This window comes from Aedes albopictus, chromosome 2 (assembly GCF_035046485.1).
Source record: "Aedes albopictus strain Foshan chromosome 2, AalbF5, whole genome shotgun sequence".
Classification (NCBI taxonomy): domain Eukaryota; kingdom Metazoa; phylum Arthropoda; class Insecta; order Diptera; family Culicidae; genus Aedes; species Aedes albopictus.
In genome coordinates this window covers 304,593,903-304,615,978 of record NC_085137.1, presented here as the reverse complement: position 1 = coordinate 304,615,978, position 22,076 = coordinate 304,593,903, and the positions used below count along the sequence as shown (strand labels likewise).

Here is a 22,076-nt window from a genome sequence, read left to right as displayed (position 1 = left end):
TGAATGTATGCTAAAAAATTTTGTTCTGGTTTTAGTTATTCGCTAACAATTCACTAACATATAATAAATAACAAATTAACTATTTATTTACAATTCTCCTAATACTAACAAATGTATTCTTAAGATTTAACCAACAATGTTAGCGTTTCTCAACGGTAACAAAGAAATCCTGGGTGGTAAATTTGAACTAATCCTAGTAGGGCTCCTTGGTGGAATCCTGAAATGAACCTATCAAAGAATTTATGAATGAATTCTTGGACCAATTCGTGGATCCATCCTGGAGAAAAACCAAGAAGGAATTCCGGAAACAATTCCTGGAGGAGAGCTTGAAAACAAAAATCACGAAAACCATCACGGAATCAATCTGTGAAAGAACCTCATAATGAATTTAAATAAAAAATCTTTGGAAATTTTGTGAACATTTTCAGGACATATTTCTGTAGAAATCCGTGACAGCAACTTAGGAGGTATCTTGATGAAGTAATCACTGTAGTTACCTACTTTAAAAGTGTCCTGTGGAAGAACAAACTTACATGATGTTTGCTTTGCTAATTCAAAACCAACGAAATGCTATATCCGGCTGACGTGCTTATAATCACACTTTATTGTAGTGTGCTGTGCTTTTTGCACCGGTTTATTGATCGTCATGATACTATTTCCACCTTTCAATGGGCTCTCATCCATCTATCAGATACTCGCGTTCTTATTCCCACACATTTCAGTGCACTGACTAAATCCTCCCGAACCAGCCTAGCAGCAATGCAACAATTATCGAGTTGGGATTGCATTTTCTACCGGGCCTGCCGCTTCACGCCGCGCTGCCCGCAACTGGGAAGAGATCAGGAGTGCGCGCGCGGTTGATGGTAATTTATTGATTGTTACCCATTGGCGTTATTGCTGTTATTAATATTAAGTTATTTCCATCGGTCGATCCTTTTTCTTTATTTCGCTCCGCGACTCCGCGGAGGAGTAACACCGGAGAGCAGCACAAATATTGATCTAGAAATGAGTTCGCGTTCGGACGATGACGACGACGACGATTATATGGAAGGCTGCACCGAACAACCGGAGAGGAATTGTTGTTAGACCAAGCGTTTGTGAAAGCATCAATTTGTTTGGCCGGTGTCGGTGCAGCAGCAGCAGTTCGATCTTTGACAACAAACAACCAGCGAGGAGATCGGAATCTTTGGTCGAGGACATCGGGAAAGATTTATTGCTTGGAAATTGTGCCAACTCGGAGGGAATGGAGAGCGCTGTGGTGGTGCTACTGTGGTACCTACTGTCTCTGGGACAAGTTATTTGATGTGCCCCGTTCCAGTTGGCGATGTTTATTATTTTTATTGTTATTATGTTTGCTTGTGCAATATCGAGCGATTAGTCACTCTGAACTGATGGAGCATAAAAGGCCATAATGTAACATTTTCTGGAATGCCGGCAGGGTTGATTACATTGTACTAGAATGCCAAGCTGTATCGATATTTCACGTTTTGTTCATTTATCCGGGAAATTTAATACACTTGCCATTTGTGCGCCTCAAATGGCTTTATGGACACGTACTGTAAGATTGTTGAAATTGATATGACGTACTGTGATTTGTACAAATCCACCTGCTACGTTTTCAGTCGATCAAGATGTTCCGCCGATTAGGTGAGTGCCATCCGCGAAGCAAACAAACTCTATCACACCATTCATCTTGTTGTTCTTAAGTTTCTGGTTGGATTATGACACATTCTACGGGCCCCGTATCATCAATACCAATTTTTCAAAGTTAAGTTATGACATATTTGACATTTTTATCACATTCTACATTACTTTTGTCATCCAAAAATGTATTCGACATGATATTAGTGTGACAATAAATATAAATTGAACGACGATTCAGATTAACATTAAAATCGTGATTTTAAGTCTTTTAGGCACACTTTTCATCCAAACTATCGTATTTCAAACACCAACACACTGATTTTTCAAAATTCTTCCATCATTTGTAGATAAATATATGTAGATTTTTTAGCATAAAAAGATTTTTAATCGGAAGACTTTACAACTCTGAAATATGTCTGATCATAGTATGGGTTTTTATTGCGTTGTAACGTCACGAAAAATCAACATTTTTAAATTTTATTCAAATACGGAAAATGTTACAAATATGAAATTTTGTATACTCTTTGTACTCGAAAAGATCTTTCAAATGAGATTAAAAAAAATTAAATCGGTTCACGGAAGCCTGAGTTTCACCTGGTTGAAGTTTGCGTTGTAACGTCACGAAAAAAAGTTCTGTGGAAAAGACCAAATCTTTCTGGCTTGGACGGCTTCTGAATTGGACAAACGTAGTTCTATATTCAAAACAGTTTCGTTCTTGTTGTGTATAAGCTCTTTTTTGAGATATCGTTTATAAATTGCGTACCATTGTCGGTTAATAAACTACGTAGACTTTTGAAGGACGGAGGAGATGGTGTTTGGCCAAAATCTACGATGTAATTGTACTGCGATATTGTAAAATTTTTTAATCGTAATCTAATATCACTCAAACCGAAAATTTCTGTGATATGAGTGGCCAACAGACGAAACACTGACGAAATTACAAAGTTAAGTTAAGTTGGTCAAAGACTTACAGTTGATGGATAGTTTGATTTAAAGTTCCACCAACAGGTGGCGCTAGAGAACTTACAAATTTCAGGTTCCGGGTCATTTGGCCGAACGCCATTTGGCCGAATGCCGTTTGGCCGAACGCGATTTGGCCGAAAGGGTCATTTGGCCGAATTCCATTTGGCCGAATTCCATTTGGCCGAAAAACGAATGATGAAGCCAAGTGACCATACCACTGTTCCCCGTCTCAGTATAACTCGAAAAAACAGCCTATGATTCAAAGAAGGAAAAATGGCAGCTAGATTGGCAGCTTCAACGCCAACTAATCCCTGAAAATTAAAACTAGAAAGAATAGCCTAGGATTAAAAGAAGGAAATACTTCTGATAATCATATTCGCAGCTAGAGTGTCAAAAACTTCCTCCGAATTATTTTGATCATGATTCGGCCAGACGGCATTCGGCCAAACGACCCTTTCGGCCAAACGGCATTCGGCCAAATGGCCGGACACCCAAATTTTAAATTTCATACATCTCAGGATCCCTTTTACATAGAAATACGATTTCTTCGGCAAAGTTGTTTGGTAAGTAAAGGACTAGCAGTTGATTTACCAATAGATGCGAGATTTTGCTACTAGAAGACTTTAGTTTCCATTTTGCAAAAGCAGGCAAGGGATTAGAATTTCTTGAAAGTATTCTACGAGCTGGAACTTTTTTCACTTTGGACATATTGTATTCAAATCAAATTGTAATCAAAGATCAATATATAATTCTTAACTTTCAAAATTTAATTTGATTTGATTCACTTATTCCTTAGATATAAGAGTTAATAGAACACCGTCAAAAATATGATTCTGCTTAAAGCGCTCCATCTTAGTGCAGAGCTAACCAATCAAGTCCAAAATTGTAGAAATTACAGATAACAAGATGAGGAACTATCAGTCAAAATTTGAGAATTTTTGATATATTTTACAAAAAGTTACGGCTAGTTGAATGTGTTTTGGTAATCAATAAAATTTGCACGCTTTTGAAAATTTGCAACTACCACCACTGTGTGGCAGACACTAAAACCATACGGCTATTAAACTGAAAGTCTAGTGATCTACCAAACAACTTTAATAAAGCAACCATCTTTCCAATTAATCACGATCCTGAGATAAGTAAAACTAAAAATGTGTATGCTCTCTAGCGCCTCTTAGTGGAAGGATTTGAAATCATACGGCCCATCAATTGAAAGTTCTTGATCAGCCCAACAATTTTGTCGAGGACACCAACTGTCTAAATAGTTAGGATCTTGAAATATATGGGATGGATATAACGTCAGTGTTACATCTATTTTTAATGTAACAAGAATCACCGACAAACAGACGTAACACCTACGAAATTGAAACTCATATATCTCAGGACTCTAGATTATGCACGAATACGGATTCCCGGATAAACTGATACGGTTGATCAAGGCGACGATGGATCGAGTGATGTGCGTAGTTCGAGTATCAGGGACACTCTCGAGTCCCTTCGAATATCGCAGAGGGTTACGGCAAGGTGATGGTCTTTCGTGCTTGCTGTTCAACATTGCTTTGGAGGGTGTAATAAGAAGAGCGGGGATAAACACGAGTGGGACGATTTTCACGAAGTCCGTTCAGCTGCTTGGTTTCGCTGATGATATTGATATTATTGCTCGTAAATTTGAGACGATGGCGGAAACGTACATCCGACTAAAGAGTGAAGCCAGGCGAATCGGATTAGTCATTAATGTGTCGAAAACAAAGTACATGATGGCAAAGGGCTCCAGGGAGGAATCACCGCGCCCGCCACCCCGAATTCATATCGACGGTGATGAAATCGAGGCGGTTGAAGAATTCGTGTACTTGGGCTCACTGGTGACCGCCGACAACGACACCAGCAGAGAAATTCAGAGGCGCATTGTGGCAGGAAATCGTTCTTACTTTGGACTCCGCAGAACTCTACGATCGAATAAAGTTCGCCGTAACACGAAGATAACCATCTACAAAACGTTGATTAGACCGGTCGTCCTCTATGGGCACGAAACATGGACCCTACGTGCAGAGGACCAACGCGCCCTTGGAGTTTTCGAACGGAAGGTGTTGCGTACCATCTACGGCGGAGTGCAGATGGAAGACGGGACTTGGAGAAGGCGAATGAACCACGAGCTGCATCAGCTGCTGAGAGAACCAACCATCGTCCATACCGCGAAAATCGGGAGGCTACGGTGGGCGGGTCACGTCATCAGGATGTCGGATAGCAACCCGACTAAAATGGTTCTCGAGAGTCATCCGACCGGTACAAGAAGACGTGGAGCGCAGCGAGCTAGGTGGGTCGACCAAGTGGAGGACGATCTGCGGACCCTACGCAGAGTGCGGAACTGGAGACAAACAGCCATGGACCGAGTGAAATGGAGGCGGCTACTATGTACAGCAGAGGCCACCCCGGCCTTAGCCTGACCGGTAAGTAAGTATATCTCAGGACTCTAATTACTTAGACTTTAGACTTTAGAATGTTGATGTCTTTGGAAAAGTTGTTTATCTTGTCAAGAATTTTCAATTTAAAAGCCGTTTGGTTCATGTTTCTAACTGACTAGTGGTAGTTGAAATTTTGAAAAATCATGCACTTTACATATATTCAATAAATATTCAACATGTTGTAACTTCTTATAAAGTGTCCAAAAATTTTGTCAAAAAATAGTTTCTCAGCTAGTCAAAATTTGTTGAAAACATTTTGAGAAATTCTTAACTATTGTAAACTTTTAATTTGCGTCGCCCAGTGTGTCTGAATCTCACATCCAATAGTAAATCAGCTGTAAGTTTTGGACTTATCAAACAACTTTGCCAAAGACACTAACTCTCTAAGTAATTATGACTCTGACATATATAGGATGGATTTTTCTTGTCAGAATTAGGTCTATTTGTCTCTGGAATCACAGAAATTGATGCCCCTAAGTGGTATGCAGATCCTCAGGTATGTCTTTGGTACAATAACTGCTCGCACATCTTAAAACGTTTTTAATTGAATCAATGGCATTGCATAAATTATTGAAAAAATGTTTGATTCGCCGGCGTGATTAGTTTTATGCTGCAAAATCTAAATATCTGGCGGTGCGATGTAATGAATATCAGATGAATATGGGTGGTACTAGGCCGAAGATGGGTACCAATAACCTTAATGAAGTAGTTTTCATACTGCTAATAGCATTAACTTGACCCTCCGAGCCATTTATCACAAAACGGATTTTTAATAGAATAAAGTTCCCGTTGAGGCAGTGAAAATAATGCAATAATATATTCACAAATTCGGGCAATTCTGTCTGATTATTCTGATTCAAAAATTATGTGCATTTTCGTGACGTTACAACGCGAGCAGAACCTTGTTTGAAAATGAACGGGCGTTGTAACGTCACGAAATGTAAATGTCGATTATCCAAAAACGAATTCGCAATGTATATGTTTTAGTTCACTGCATTGAAGAACAAACCAATAAATTTCTATAGTGGGAGAAATTTTCAGTTTAAAATAAAACTCCGAGCAAATTTTCCAAGATGTTGGTTGCGCGGTAGAGGGGGTCGAATTCTAGCGCGTTGTAACGTCACGCTACAAATACGCATTTTAAACATTTTTTTCTAATGAAAACTAAAAGTTAAACAGGTCAAACATATCGGAAATTTGTCAAGGAATCTGAATATGATAAAATATTTTGAGGTTTACAGTCGTTTTTATGAATTTTAGTGAAGTATCTGACTACGAATGCGTAGAAACGTTGTAACGTCACGATAGAACAGGGCTGCCCAACCTTTTTCGCTTGTTTCATACATTATTGGTCCGTACTAGCGTAAAAATGGTCAGATATTAAATCTTTTAACATCAAATGAAAGTCTGGTGTAAGGGCTAATAGATGCATGTGTTGAAATTCAAATTTAACTTATCCACTTAGCTACAGTGGCAATTCAGTCAAAAAATCCATCCGGCCCGCGGGCCGGATTGTTTTTTGGCTTCAACTACACCGGTAGCTAAAATTGTCAATAAATTTCAACTTTTTTTCAATTGGATGAGTTAGTTGCAACACTAAGCTTTCATTTGATGCTAAAATATTCCATGTTTGACTTGTTTTGCGAAAGTACCGATTGAGAATGTCTGAAACATGTGAAAAAGGTTGGGCAGCCCTGCGGTAGAATGTGCCTTATCTCGACGGCGTGATTGAGTTATATGCTGAAAAAATTTAAATATCTGGTGGTGCAAAATAATGGATCTCAGCGTGCTAGTCTTTGGAACAAAACTAGAAGAATATGGGTGATACTAAACCAAAGATGGGTGCCGGTGTCATTAACCCTCATGAAGGAGTATTCATACTATTGATTAGCAATAACTTGGCCCTCCGAGCCATTTATCACAAAACGGATTTTCAATAGAATAAAGTTCCCGTTGAAGCAGTGAAGATAATGCAATGATATATTCACAAATTCGGGTAAATTTGGCTGATTATTCTGATTCTAACATGTTGTGCATTTTCGTGACGTTACAACGCGAGCAGAACCCTGTTTGAAACTGAACGGGCGTTGTAACGTCACGAAATGTGAAAGTCGATTATTCAAAAATAAATCCGAAATTTGAATGTTTTATTCCATTGAATTGAAGAACAAACCAATAAATTTCAATGGTGGAAAAAAAATTCAAAATATCATTAAAAACCGAGCAGATTTTTTAAAATGTTGGTAGAGCGTTAGAGAGGGTCGGATTCTAGCGCGTTGTAACGTCACGCTACAAATACGCATTTCGAACACGTTTTTCTAATGAAAACTAAATGTTCAATAGGTCAAATATATCAGAAATTTTACAAGGAATCCGAATATGAAAAAATATTTTGCGGTTTACGCTCGTTTTCATGAGTTATAGAGGAAAATCTGACTCCGAATGCGTCAAAACGTTGTAACGTCACGGTAGAATGTGTCTTATATAGTTCTTATGTGACATTTGTTCTTCAAAGTGTTACTTTCACCTTGCAATCATTACATTCGTTTGTGTGGGCCCATATATTCAGTTGACAGTTGACACACGGAGCTATGCTGAGGGTTTCATGGCTGTTTGTGTTAGAAGTTTCCCAGTACTTACAAAACTCAACAGCCTAATTATCCTTAAATACTTCTTCAAAAATACAAGGCTTCGTTTTTTCTATAAAGATGTAAGACTTCTGTTTTGGCTTCCACTTATGGTATACCCAACAACACCAACACATCGTATTTAACGCAAAGCCAATCGTCAGCAGTCCAATTACTTCTTAATTGATCTGTCGAAATTCAAATCAGTTTAATTGGTGCAACCCAGAGTCAACCTCCACTGAAACCAATATCAATTTTCAAATGACCGCCCAAAACCCCACAAAGTACATACGTGGATCGGAGCTGTTTGCCATTTACGCGATCAAAATAAGTCAAACCTTGAGTCGAACCGTACCCGCCTCACAATAGCTGAAACACGAACGAAACCCGGTAGCCCAACATATCACACGCCATTAATTCCGCACTCTCAGGACTCAAAAGCACACGGCGCGCGGCGGCAGCGCTGTGGAACCGGGTGACAAACGACGACGATGACGACCGCCACCGAGGCTTGCAGTCAGACTTGTCACATACGAATGTGATGATCGCCGGTATTGATTGCATATTGGGTTCGAAGTATGTATCTACATAAGCAGGGGGCACAAACTGTTTGCCACGGAAAGGGCAGGATCAGGGGGAGTTGGCATAAAATATCCCGATTGAAGAAAAGTGGTTTCGCCACTGCTCCGCAATTGTGAGCACTTAACAAACTTAGAATAGAAAAACTCACCTCAAGTAACATTTTAATGGTCAATTAGTCTTGTAGAGGTTCCGAGAACCGCCATAAAACCGAATACCGTAAAACGGGGTATCCTTGATCAGCGGGGTAACTTTGATCGGCTTGACCGACCTCATGAAATGGTCAAACAAGCTATTTTCATTGAATGAGTTTCTGCTCTCGCATGGTATTTCGTAATCTGCTATTATTCAGCTAATCAATGATATGTAATTCATGAAAATTGAAATTCATAAGCATTGAAATAAATCGATTTTTCCTTAACTCTCGAGCGATCGCGCTGTTGTATTTTGTACAACACGTTGAAAAAATCTCGCTTTTTTTGCTCAGCATTAGCGTGGTGCTGACGCAAAGTATCTAAATATTAAGGTAAGAGATTCCCGCTAATATTCACGGATTAGTAAGAAAAAGAAAAAAGCAAAAAATAGTTATGAAGTTTGCGCTGGTTTGTATGGGCACATCACTATTTAGCAAACTTTCTTAAGAAATTAAGCACTCCCATCTTAGAAGCTATTATTTAATTGCATCTGACTGGATTAAATGTGACCTCCATGCAATAAAACAGAGAATATCGCCATTTGAAAATCGGTAACACATTTTTTTTAATTGATTCTAAACATATTTTTTCAGCATTTAGAAACATCCAAACTAACAAAACTTCACAAACTTTGCTGAAATAATGACATTTTAGTGTAAAAACACCAACTTTTCATAACTAACGCAGATGTGTTGGTGAGTTTCATTTTTGACATTTACGGGAATCTCTTACCTTGGTACATATTTATATACTTTGGTGCTGACGCAGTTAGTCAACCGCGCGAGTTACGGAAGGTTAACTGTGTTTCGTAACGCAATGAGATACACTGTCAAGCATTCATGCTTAGCAAAAATACTAGATACAATGTGAGGTTCGAAATCACTTTATTACTTCAAAATGATATCCTAGAGTTGGATACAATAAATGAAACTTTTATGAAAATGTTCTTTTTCAGTAAAATATACGATTTATTAAAAGTATACTAACAATTCCTAAAGCGATTGCCAACCTTTAGGCGTTATACGCAATTTGAGGGATTTAAATCCTATAATAACTCAAAAAGTACATAGCGTATGTGTGCCATCAGTAATCTTACGCTCCCATATTCAGTCTATTCGAAAACAAGGGATTACGGCACCGATTGATTCCGTTCTTTTTGTTGTCATGGGTGCTCACTTCTAACAAAAAATACTAAAATAAGAAACAAAACAAACAGCGCTTCAATCCTTTGTTTTTCGTAGGATGAAAATGGGAGCCACATGCCTAATAAGGGAACCAATACCCTACATAACTTGTAAGAATTTGGACAGCATATTTTAAATCAGAGACCCCAAATTTAGTATGTAAGGATATTTCCAACACAAACGAACATTAATCAATGACCTGATCAATGTTACCCCAAATCAACATCAACGAAAATTAGAATAACAAACCTGTTTAAACAAGTTTTAAAGTTTCACATTGCTTTTTCGAGTAGCTTAACACATACTTAGAGGACCATTTGCATTTGCTTTAACAAGAGAATTATTCAAGAAAGATCGAAAATTCTGATCAAAGTTGCCCCGGATTACGGTACCTTTAATTTTGAGTTTATGCTGGTTCTAAAAACCTCTTTCAGTTTATTTGACTTAAAAATGTTACTTGAGACGTCATAGCGAAGGGTCCGCAAATCGTCTTTCACTTGATCGACCCGCCTAGCTCGCTGTGCACTACGTCTTCTTGTACCGATCGGATGACTCTCGAAAATCATTTTAGTCGGGTTGCTATCCATCATTCTGATGACGTGGCCCGCGCACCGTAGGCTCCCTTATTTTCGCGGTGTGGCCGATTGTTCTCTCAGCAGCTGATGCAGCTCGTGGTTTATTCGCCTTCTTCAATTCCCGTCTTCCGCCGTATTTCTGCACTCCGCCGTAGATGATACGCAGCATCTTCCGTTCGAAAACTCCAAGGGCGCGTTGGTCCTCTGCACGTAGAGCCCATGCTTCGTGCTAATAGAGGACCACCGGTCTAATCAGTGTTTTGTAGATGGTAAACTTCGTGTGATTCGATCGTAGAGTTATGCGGAGTCCAAAAACAGCTTGATATCCTGCCACAATGCGCCTCTGAATTTCTCTGCTGGTGTCGTTGTGGGCGGTCACCAGTGAGCCCAAGTACGCGATTTCACAGTTTTTTTTTCTCGGTGTCATCCTGGAAAAACTTCTTGTGCGAATCCTCCTGGAACTTCTTCCGGAATTCCTTAAAAACACTTAACGGGACTACATAGTTCCTCCATTACTCTTTTCGGGATTCTTCAGAAGTTTCACCTTGGATTCCAGCAGATCCTTCTGGAATACCTCGGAAGTCCATTCTTCAAATCTTTCTGATGTTCCTGAAATATGTTGGATGCTTTCGACTGTGGTTGCAGTTCCTAAAATAAATCATCCGGGATTTTATTACGTAATACCCTTAAGAGTTTTTTTTATCTTGAATTCCTTATGGATTTACATATTACACAATATCCCTCTGGGAATTCTTTCAAGATTTACTTTAAAAACTCCTGCAGTAGATTCTTGAGTAATTCCTCCAACAATTTTTATGAAACTCCTCCAGCAGTTTCATAAGAAATATTTCAAGGTGTTAGTTCTGGGTTTTAAAGGACCATTATAGAAATCTCAAAAGGAATTTCGGGAGGAATCTCGAAAATAACAACGAACAACCTCTGCTGGAACTGCTCGGAAAGTTTCAAAGTAAACATTTGTCGCCATTCTTCATTACAGCAGCGAACCTAACCTTAAGGCTTTCGGGGCGTCATCAGTATCATCAAACAATGCCCTCAAACTTTGCAGATGCAAATCTTAGGTTCTGTTTGATCGTTCGTTTGCTTACATGGTCGGGGTTCTGCTAAACCGAACCAAAGACCATTTTTTGAAAAATTGAGTTTTCTTTACCATTGGATGAAGAAATTGATGATCCTCCTTCCATGTAAAAATGCAGTAATTCTGACAGCTCTTCGTGGAGTAAATTCAAAATTTCTGTTTGGCAGAACATACAAAAAATAAAATTGCATCCAGCCAGAGTGAACTGTAAACCATTCCATAAAATCAGCGAAATGTTTTAGTGTTGGTCTAGATGAAGAACATTTCAAGTTATGCTCATCGCCGTCAAATTTCTAACTTCCAACCAACTCATAGTAACAATGTGTGGGAGAATTGAACAAGTTATTAGAAATACGGATGTTGGAGGATACAATTATGCTTCGATGGTGCTGATCGCCATTTTTCCAAATCACATTCAGCCAGACCGAACCAAATCCACTGCATTTTAGAATCTATTTATTCTCAACAATACAAAAATCAACTGGTTTTAAATACCTGCGTTATGTCGACACACCTCATACTGATAATTTAACACAGAAGCCGTCATTGAACAACAAGGCTAATAAGAATTATAAAGCTTGGAAAAAATCAAACACTTGGTTCGCTTTGGCAGATCGATAAATTGCGGTTTCACGAAAACCATCCTTGAGAAGAATGTTTAGAGCTTGATTCAGACTTAACGACTGACCTTCAGCCAAGTAAAATGATCTAGAGGTAACGTGCTTGGTTATCACTTAAAGGATTCAAGTTCAAATCTCTTTAATATTTTCGATTTTTTTTTTTTTGTCTTAGTTCACTTTGGCAGATCATTTTCAAGGTTTTCTTCGACCAGTATAAATTTGAAGTACACAAATTGCTCCATTTTCACATCTCAGGACCTCAGGACATGCAAGGACATCATTTTACATAATCACTCTTGCTCTGTGCCTGCACATGCACCGCCTATAAAAAAACATAGGTGGGAAGGGCTGAGCTGGGAGGGCTTCCGCCGTTCATATTTCAAACTATTTTGAAACCTCCATGCTGATGATTAATAAAGGCTTGTAAGTTACAAGTGTGTGGAAAAGTTTTAAGTAATCTTAGCTGTTGGTTATTTGTGAGTGGTTGAACTTTAAGCTTAATTATCTCGGAATAAAGTTTTTGGCGCTTAGTTCGGTTTAGCAGAACCCCGGCCACATGCAATGAACAATCGACTAAATTTTCAGTTAGACCAGTCCACTGCAGTGGTTGTTGGTTGTTGCAGTGCACTGGTTGCATCCTCAAAGTTCCGAAGCGAATGATGATGAAAAAGACGGAAGAAAGTAAAAATAACACGGTGCCTCGTTACACCTTAAAAATAATTTATAATTATCAGGTCATTTAATAGATCTAACATGAGCAAGGAAAGGTCGACAAAGAAGGGGGTATTTTTTCTTGATTTTGCATGTGTTATGATATGACTAAAGAGTTGTCAAACATTTTAATGTAGCAGGCTATGTTTTCTCTTGCACTCGTTTGAGCTCGTTCGTGTTCGTAACAGTGATACGAACTGCCTTCGTCATCAGGAAACGTAAGTTTTCCGGACTATATTGTCTATCCGATGAATCGAGACAGACATACAATCAAACATTTTCTTGATCCAAAAGTGTCGCAACTGTTTCGCATCTAGTGCGCTGTGTTGCTGACAACAACGGGAAGGATGCGCACTACTTTTGACATGATTAAAAAACGTCGCGAGTTGGGTCGCGTTGCGACTTGATTGTGCGACGTCCGGTTTGGAGGCGGCTCGACAATAACGCCTTTTAAATGTACACCGTGAGCTTAGTATGACTCAAACAATACAAATTCATCTAATTTATATGCTAGAGTAACGATTACCTGTAACCGGCAAGAAAAATCATCGCGCAAAGTTGTGCAAAAACGCTAATAAGGGAGCATCCATTAAGTACGTCACGCTAAAATTGGGGATTTTCGACCCCCCCCCCCCCTCGTACGGGTTTTTCATATACCTACTTAATACAATGCTTGTCACACTTTCACAAACCCCCCTCCCAGCGTGACGTACTTTATGGATCACCCCTAAATATGTGCTGCTGCATTTAATCGTTTCGGTGTCTTCTGTGCAATCAATCTTTAGCTAATTTCCGCACTTATTGTAGAAGACACGAACATGATATGATGTACTGGCGACGATGTATGAGCGATTTTGGACATGTTTGCGCGATAGTCTACGGCGAAACTCGCAATACAAGCAGTGTCGGATTTAGGATGGGGGGGCCGGAGCAGGGCCCCGGGCCATCACATTTCAGGGGCCTCCACAAAATTCCACCCCACGAAAAAAAATGTGAAGCAAGCAAAAAAGTAGTGCAAGAAATTTTTCTTGGTTTGATTTTTGTCATAGGAACTTAGAATTTCTGTCTACTACCTACCAAGATGTATGTGATATGTTGTGATTCTTTTGAGAAAGACTGCAAAAAATTGTACTTTTTATAAAATTTGAAATTGTGCCTCCAAAGTTTATTAACATTTTATTTTGTTGTGCAATTGCTTACGAAAAACCACCGGATATCCTGAAGAAAATCCTTGACTGAATTCTAGAGGAACTCCGAAACTCTATAAATTGCAAAATCATAAAATTCCTTCTAAATTGATTTGTTTTTTGTTCTGTCTATAATTTTTTTAAAAAATCTTGAAGAATTTTCTACAGATTTCTTGAAAGAATCGAAGATTTTTTTCCCAAATCTATATAAATTAACATGGAATGGTGTTTGTATGTCACGAATAGGCTCGGGAATGGGTCAACAGATCGACATGATTCTTTCACTGTTGCATTCCGCAAGGACTCCGACGTGTTCGTACGAAAAAATAATTTGAAAAAGTGACCGGGAAAGAAACACAGGAAAATCTGAAAATCCATTTTGAGGAGCATTTTTCTACAGAGCTGCATGTCAAGAAACATAGTAGGCAGGCAGAACGACGTTTGCCGGGACAGCTAGTTTAGAAATATTTTTGGAATTCTTGAGTTTGATTTTGCTTAGATAGCTTACGACTTTCTCAAATGATGAACACCAAAACTGTCGAACCATTGTTGAGAGGAAATTGAACAGATTGCAGATTGAAAAGCTACAGTCCGATATTTGCTTACTGAAATGAGGATGAATCCATGTCGAACTTCTGACAAAAGGAATTGAGAGAATTTCAGTCGAATTTTGTGGAGAAATTGGCTAAAAATTGTCCGGGTTTTCCGCTGAAGATTTTTAAGAAATTCGATATAAAACTATTGGAAATTAAGTCAAAAATTCCATCAGAAACTTATTATAAAATTCCTCAAAAATTTCTGCAGCATTTTTTTATTAGAATATCCTCTTGGATGCATGCTTTGATACCAGAGTTATATGGAAAATTATTTTGGGAGGTCGCGAATACCTCCTCTTCATTAGAAAATGTTACCTTCATTAACATATTTGTAAGAATGATTAATATTTTTTAGTTTTTTTTTTTCATATTATTTGGGAAACATTCATCTTCTATATAAAGGGCCCCCACAATGCCGTGGCCCCGGGCCCCCACATTTGTAAATCCGACCCTGAATACAAGTTGTTACATTAAGGAGAAACATCAAAGGATACAAATATGGCTGCCGCAATGGCCGACTTGGACCCCTACTCATGTTTTCAAGAGCACCAATCTTAAAAATTCGTAAACAAATGCGCTCGATTTGCAAAAGCTGCCTCTTTTTGCGAGTGAGCAAAGCAGGATATACCAAGTGCGGCTTGGTTCGATGCTTCGTTCGTCAGATTTGTTCCTCTAAAGTTTGTATGCAAAATTGCGAAGGGATTTCTTGATGCTTCACCTTAAGCGGAACCTTTCTGGGCGCATTTCACTCTGCCCTCCCTTTCTCTTATGCTTCCCATTTGACTGACTGGCTAGCTGGTTAGCAGGCTAGAAGATAGCGCTTAGCGCGACACAAACAAACATTAATTTAGATGTAAATTTATTCGCGAATATAAATGAATTTAAGTTCTAGGAAATTTTTCAATTAACTTTTTGTTCGCGGCGGCGGTGGTGGCGGTACTGAACTAAAGCCCAGCAACATCATGTCATCCGATGATGCAGCTTTCCCTTCGGAACGACCGCCGCCGCGCCGGTGGTGTGTGGCATAAATAGGTTACTTCATCGATCGCACCCACCACTGGCACTGACTGCAAGACCCTCTCAGAGATTGCTGACTGTCCGTTCGTCTATCCGTCCGTCTGACTGACTGTAATATGCAACTGTTTGTCTGTCTAATGGTTCGGTGGGCGCGCGTCACCATCACCGATGATCGTATGCGCGAAATGCAGTTACAATGAATCGCTCAGAAATGCACGGGACCAGACGGGACTACAGCAGTCGGGCAGCGAGTAAGTGCCGTGCCGATGTTGCTGCTGAGGAGGCAGTTTGTAACAAATAACTTACGATCGGTGATGGGTGGAGAGTTTTTCCTTTGCCGGACTCAATCAGCTTCGCGACTAACTCGGTACGATCATCGATGGTGGAGAAAAACTTGCTCGCCACCAACAGTCAAGTCATGCAGGGGGGGGGGGGGCTTACTGTGCATCAGTTGGTAACTCCTAATTAGAGCACTTTTCTCGCTGAAGTTGTTCCTGAAATGTATATTTAATTGGATGGAAGATTTAGCGATGGAATAAAAACAGATTCAGCGAACTGCTTTTCAATAAATCACAGCTTAGGACACCATTGACTGACTGCACTTGAAATAAAGCATTGTCCAGTTAGAATCCGGACGCAGATAATCACTTATATCTCAGAGGTGGAATAACAAACAGAAAAGGTGAAGCCCTCAAAACAAAGATAATTTACTGTAGTTTCATGGAAAAATATCATTAAAATTATTTCATTTAATTTTTAATACATTTTCTCATTTTTTCCGTGATTACTTCCTTAAAAATCTGCACAATGGTAGTAAATTTTAACCTTGATTTTAACAACAACCCCTTCGGCGGATTTGTTTAACAATCAGGTCATCTCTGTAGTGTCCTGAGACCCTCTACCAATCTGATTAGGATTCCAAAGAAACTTTGCCAAATATTTCTCTTCTTGCGAAATTAAGGGCTATTCAGTGAATTCCAAAGAAGCGAAATTTGAGTGTTTTTTCGTTAATAAACACAATCCAACAGTGATGACACCACTACACATCTCAGACTGTCGTGATAGCTCACCAAATTGGCTCAAACCTCTACAGATCCCTTGTGTGCAGTTTTGAAAAGCAGCACGCGATTCTTGAGGTTATCATCTTTGTACACATTCGGTGTCAAAATCGTGATGTGAGAAAACGATGTCCCAGAGTTCGAACTTCCTGGCAAATCTTGATATTCCCAGCAGATTTATCCATGAACATAAACTTCAATCTTCCTTGGGCACTTCCTCTTGGCATGGTTAACAACATCTGTGAACATCACACATAATGGTTATGGAGAAATTAACATTTTTCGCAACTGTCGTACCTGACCACGCTTAATTTTAAGCGTGTTTGTGCAAGATTTTTTTCCTTCACTTGTCTTTAATCTGAAATAACATTTCACTCGTAGCAAGAAAATTGATGAAATTTTCACCATCAATAGAGGACTTGTTTATGATCAGACTGCTGTAAAAAAAATATGATTATGATCATTGAGAGCGTCACAATAATTTTTCCTTTGCGTCCGGATTCTAACTGGACAATGCTTTATGTATTCAAAACAGGTTCATAACTTCTAGAAAAGCGTAGTTTGCGGAAGATTTTAGACACACTAGGCTGATTGCTACAATGTTGCAAATGACTTGGTTTAATTAACATACTAATCAACTTTCCGTTCAATTCGTTTATTTATATCAAAGTAATATGCGCTGTATTCTTGTTTGTTCTAAATCCATCGAACTGATACAATATTACCACCGAATCATAGCACATTGAAATCATCCATCACTTAGCTCAGCTTTGAGCTTACCATTCCTCACACAAGCGGGGGCACAGAAAGATCACCCAATGATTTAGTCATACTTTTGTTTGCCCCCTGGATATGAGCAACCGGTGTCGAAGTCAAGATGGCATTTCCTATAAGGAGTCCTCGACTTAACCTTTTCCCGTATGCAAAAACTATGATCCATACGGATGACGGCGGCGACGGCGGCATCAGAATCGATGAACCAGCACAGCTGTAGCGAAGTGTTCATGATCAGAACCGAGCGATACCGGGCGACTTCAACATTTAATTTTTTCCTCGTGAACTCTATTTTTTCACACGCTCCAACATGGTACGGTTATACTCTAAGCTCAGGTGGGCTGAAGTCAACCCGCCGATGGGCATGCATACACTCAGTTTTCCAGTGAATTTCTCAATGCTCAACTGCACTGATAACATCAGCAAATAATAACTTTTTTGAAACATATTATTAATCAAATTGAGCAAACACCTCGCTTCTCCGTGTGTCGTGGCGATTTCCAACGTCTATATAGGTTCGCTCAGGCATTTGAATTGAAATCCGATCCTTCACGTTTGGCGCTGAACGTAAGCTGTGTGGCGATAATCGCGATCATAATTATTATTCAATTATCGATCCACGAGTTTGCCTGTTTTTACTGTTCCATTCTTGATGGGGCTGTGTTTTTACGAGTGAGTGGTGAATAGGATTTTTCACGCGCCTCTATCACATGCCGATCAATAATCGCGCATATTTCAGTGGTTCTTCATAACGTTTGCCGGATTTTTTTTTTTTTTTTTTCATTTTTGCGATAGGTATTTTTAAGATTACAAAACACATATTTGAACTTGGAATCACAGAAGTAATTTCGGAGCATTTCCTGGAGGGGTCAAAAATTCAGAAAAAAAAGCAAAAGCAAAAAATATTTCTGGAATTTCTCATATAATTTCGGATGAGATTTCTCCACAAGTTCCTGCTGAGATTTCTCCAAATATTTGTTTAAAATTCTTGCTGTGCTTTCTTTAGAGAACTCTACAAGGATTCATCCAGAAATTTTCCTAGTAAATCCTGTGGGAAATCCCATTGCGATTTCTTTAAGAATTCTTGCTGAGATTAATCCAGGTATGTTGCTATGAATTTTTCCAGTGACTGAATCCGAGTGGATATGAAATATAACATCACCAACCACCACTTCGAACGACCACAAGAGCAAAGAGAAACCAAACCAACTGCGACCACAATTGCTTATTGATTAGTTGGCTGGTGAAGCAAACTGACTGCAGACCATTCATTCTCACTTGCTCTGGTGAGGATGAGCATATGAAAATGATTCAATGGATTTCTTGTTGCTCAAAACTTGTAAAAACAATAATTTTGTTGGTAAGGGAATGTTGGAGGTGCCTATTACAATCGATTTGATATTAGTTTGTCATTTGCGCAAGTATGTTCAAACAGCAAACTATCTCCACTGCTGGCAAATGTTTTCATGAGCGACTTTGAAGTAGAACTGCAAAAAGAAAAGTTGTTTCCCCGAGTGTGGAGACGTTATGTGGACGATATCTTCGCTGTTGTAAAGGAGCGGTAGCTATCCCAGGTACTTGACCTGCTGAATGCCCAATATGAGAGCATAAAATTTACGCTGGAGAAAGAGGTGGACGGGAAACTACCGTTCCTTGATCTAATGATCTCTAAGACAGAGGAAAATAGATTAAAATACGCAATCTACCGCAAACCCACCTCTACGGACAGGTATATTACTTCGGATTCTCATCATTTTGGTACGCAACAGCAAGCAGCGTTCCATTCCATGGCACTGGCACACCGCTTGTATAACATCCCCATGGAAAGAGAGGATTTCGTGGAAGAGAGAAATAAAATCCACCGAGCTGGGGAGTTGAATGGCTATAACAGAGAATTTGTGGATAAAATTCTCCGGAAACACGAGAGAAAGAAACACAGGAGGAGTGCCACGACACTGAATCCGGAAAAAGAGGAAGTTAAAAGGATCACCCTTCCGTTCTACCCAAAAATTTCGAACCCGATTCATGCAACCCTTGAGCACCATGGATATCAGGTTGTGTACAAAAGCAATAACACGTTGAAAGACCTGTTGTGCAACCTGAAAGACAAGGTCCCAGCGGATGAAAAATCTGGGATCTACCAAATACCGTGTCAAAACTGCCCTGCGGTGTACATTGGGCAAACTCGCCGGAAGTTCAAAATTCGTCTTCGTGAACATAAACACGCGGTCGAAAACAAACGGACCAATGAATGAAGCGTGGCAGTACTCATTTGGACCATGCTGCGGATTGGGAAAATGCTGAGCTGGTGAAGAATGTTAGAAAATCCACCAAGTTAAACGCATGGGAGTCCATGTACATTAGACCGGGTCAACAAAGTCGATTTTTTAGAACAAAGCTTTTTCGATTCGTTTTAGCGTCCAAAGCAACTGTGCAAAATTTGGGAGCGATTGGTCGCTTCCCCGTATTCCGCATTGCGATTGAAATTTGTATGGAATTTAGTATGGGAAAACGTGCTTTTTTGCATTTTTCTCATAAACTGAAATTTTTCGTCTAAAACAGTCTAACCAATGACGGCAAAGTATAGCCTAGGATATGTCAAAAAACTTTGTCGAAGACCACAAAGTGATCCGACACTTGTGAAAAAAGTTATAACGTACAGATTGCCCAGTTATGCTTAACATTTAACATGTAAAGGAATAACATCAATAATAAAATCTCAATTTTTGGCCTAATTTACCAGGCGAATAACTTTTTTCACATACGTCGTATCACTTTGCGGTCTTCGGCAAAGTTTTTCGGCATATCCTAGGCTATACTTTAACGTCATTAGTTACATGGTATTAGACAAAAGAATTCAAGTTATGAGTAAAATGCAAAAAAGGACGTTTTCCCATACTAACTTTCATACAAATTTCAATCGCAATGCGAAATACGGGGACGCAACCAATCGCTCCCAAATTTTGCACAGTTGTTTTGGGCGCTAATATAGATTGAAGAAGCTTTGTTCCGAGTTGATACGATCAAATTTAAAGTTTCTCCATACAACGTTGACCCACTCTAATGTACATTGCCACAGCGAATCGTCCTCTCATGAATGAAGACGATGCCCCGATACAGTCACCCCTCTTCAACCTGACAAAGCTTAGAATTCAGTAGAACAACAGCATTTTCGTCGACGAGAACTGTACGCAGTACGATTGTATTAGTGCCTAACGTAATCAGTCGGACATCGTCCTGTAGATGGGCAACGTCGAGCCCGAAACCGGTCGACTTGAAAGGTAAATTAAAACCCCTTTTAATTTTTTGTAAGAACTATAAGTGTTGTGTCCTGTCTCGCGCCGCGTGTTTTGTGTATGGTAATCTCAGATTCTACTTCATATTATGGAATAAAACTTGCGTATGCTCACTTGCAGTGCATATGCTGATTGATTTTCGCCTGTTCTGTGTGATACAAATCGAGATCTTCAAAATCACGAGGCAAATTGTTAGAAAGAGAGGGAAGATAGGAAAATTAACACGGCGCTCCTTATCACCTTAAAATACAATCGATAAGTTGTGATGAGCGCTCGTGAGGTGAAAATTTGCAACATTGTGTAAAACACACGCGTATTTCCAAATTCCTTAAAAAAGTTATAACAAGAAAACTAGTTTAGGGATCATTCACAAAAACTGATTCATAAGGCCTACAGTTGAGAAAATGAGGTACCAGTTTGTGCGGCACACGTTCCAAATAGGGTATTGGTTCCCTTATTAAGCGTGTGGCTCCCATGTTCATCCTACGAAAAACAAACGATTGAAGCGTTGATCGTTTTGTTTCATATTTTTGTATTTTTTGTTAGAAGTGAGCTTGCATGAATTTGTTTTCACGGAACGGAATCAATCGGTGCCGTAATCGCTTGTTTTCGAATAAGATGAATATGGGAGCGTGATATTACTGATGGTACACATACCCTATACATTCATCTCAACTTTGCATAATATACAAATTCATGTAATGACAGGCAAAGGATGCCCAGTGGAAGTTTTCAAAGAATACTAAGTTGAAAAGAGGGAGACCTAGTCCAATGGGAACGTAGAGCTAGAAGAAGAAAAGAAGAAGAAAAAAAAGAAGAAGAACAAAAACATTCACCCCGGAACAGAATTTACATTTTTACTTCAGACATTATCAATAATTTTAAAATGTTTCAGGTGATTTTTTATTGTATCAATAAAACCTAGTGCACATTGGCGTAGCTAACTTTTTCTTTCTTCTTACTCACTCTCCTAAACAATCACAAGAAAGAGCGGGATGCAAAAGGGGGCCTGTGCCCCTTCTTTCATCCTTCTCTTTTCCGTGTTTGTTTAGGAGAGTGAGTGAGATACACTGAAGCTTTTTAATGCGGTTTTTTCACGCGGTACCGCGTAAAAAACCGCGTTATTTAAAAAACGTCGAAAAAAACCGCGTTATTTCAAAAACGTCGTAAAAAAACGAGTTTTTTTAAACCACGCGCAAAATAGTCAGGATCACATCTAACGTGACGTTTTTTGAAATAACGCGTTTTTTTACGCGGTACTATTACCGTCGTAAAAAAAAAACTTCAGTGTAAAAGAAAAAGCTAGCTACGCCAATGCTAGTGCATCTTCAATAAATATTTTTCCATATAGACCTGACACTATCTCGCATATTGAAGAACCCCTGTCACGTTAAATGGTGCCGCTTAAAATATATTGTCTCCTTCATGCGAAACGCTCTCCGTGCGCACTACTCAAATCACACGAAGCACAACGCAAAGTGTTTGCATTTCCA

The 22,076-nt window shown here is 39.2% G+C and overlaps 1 protein-coding gene across 3 annotated transcripts in view; it reads left to right on the top strand.

Annotated features, from left to right (window-relative positions):
• The window catches only part of LOC109424254 (dendritic arbor reduction protein 1), a 430,722-nt gene that overhangs the window by 392,227 nt on the left and 16,419 nt on the right, over positions 1-22,076 (top strand). The window lies entirely within an intron of this gene.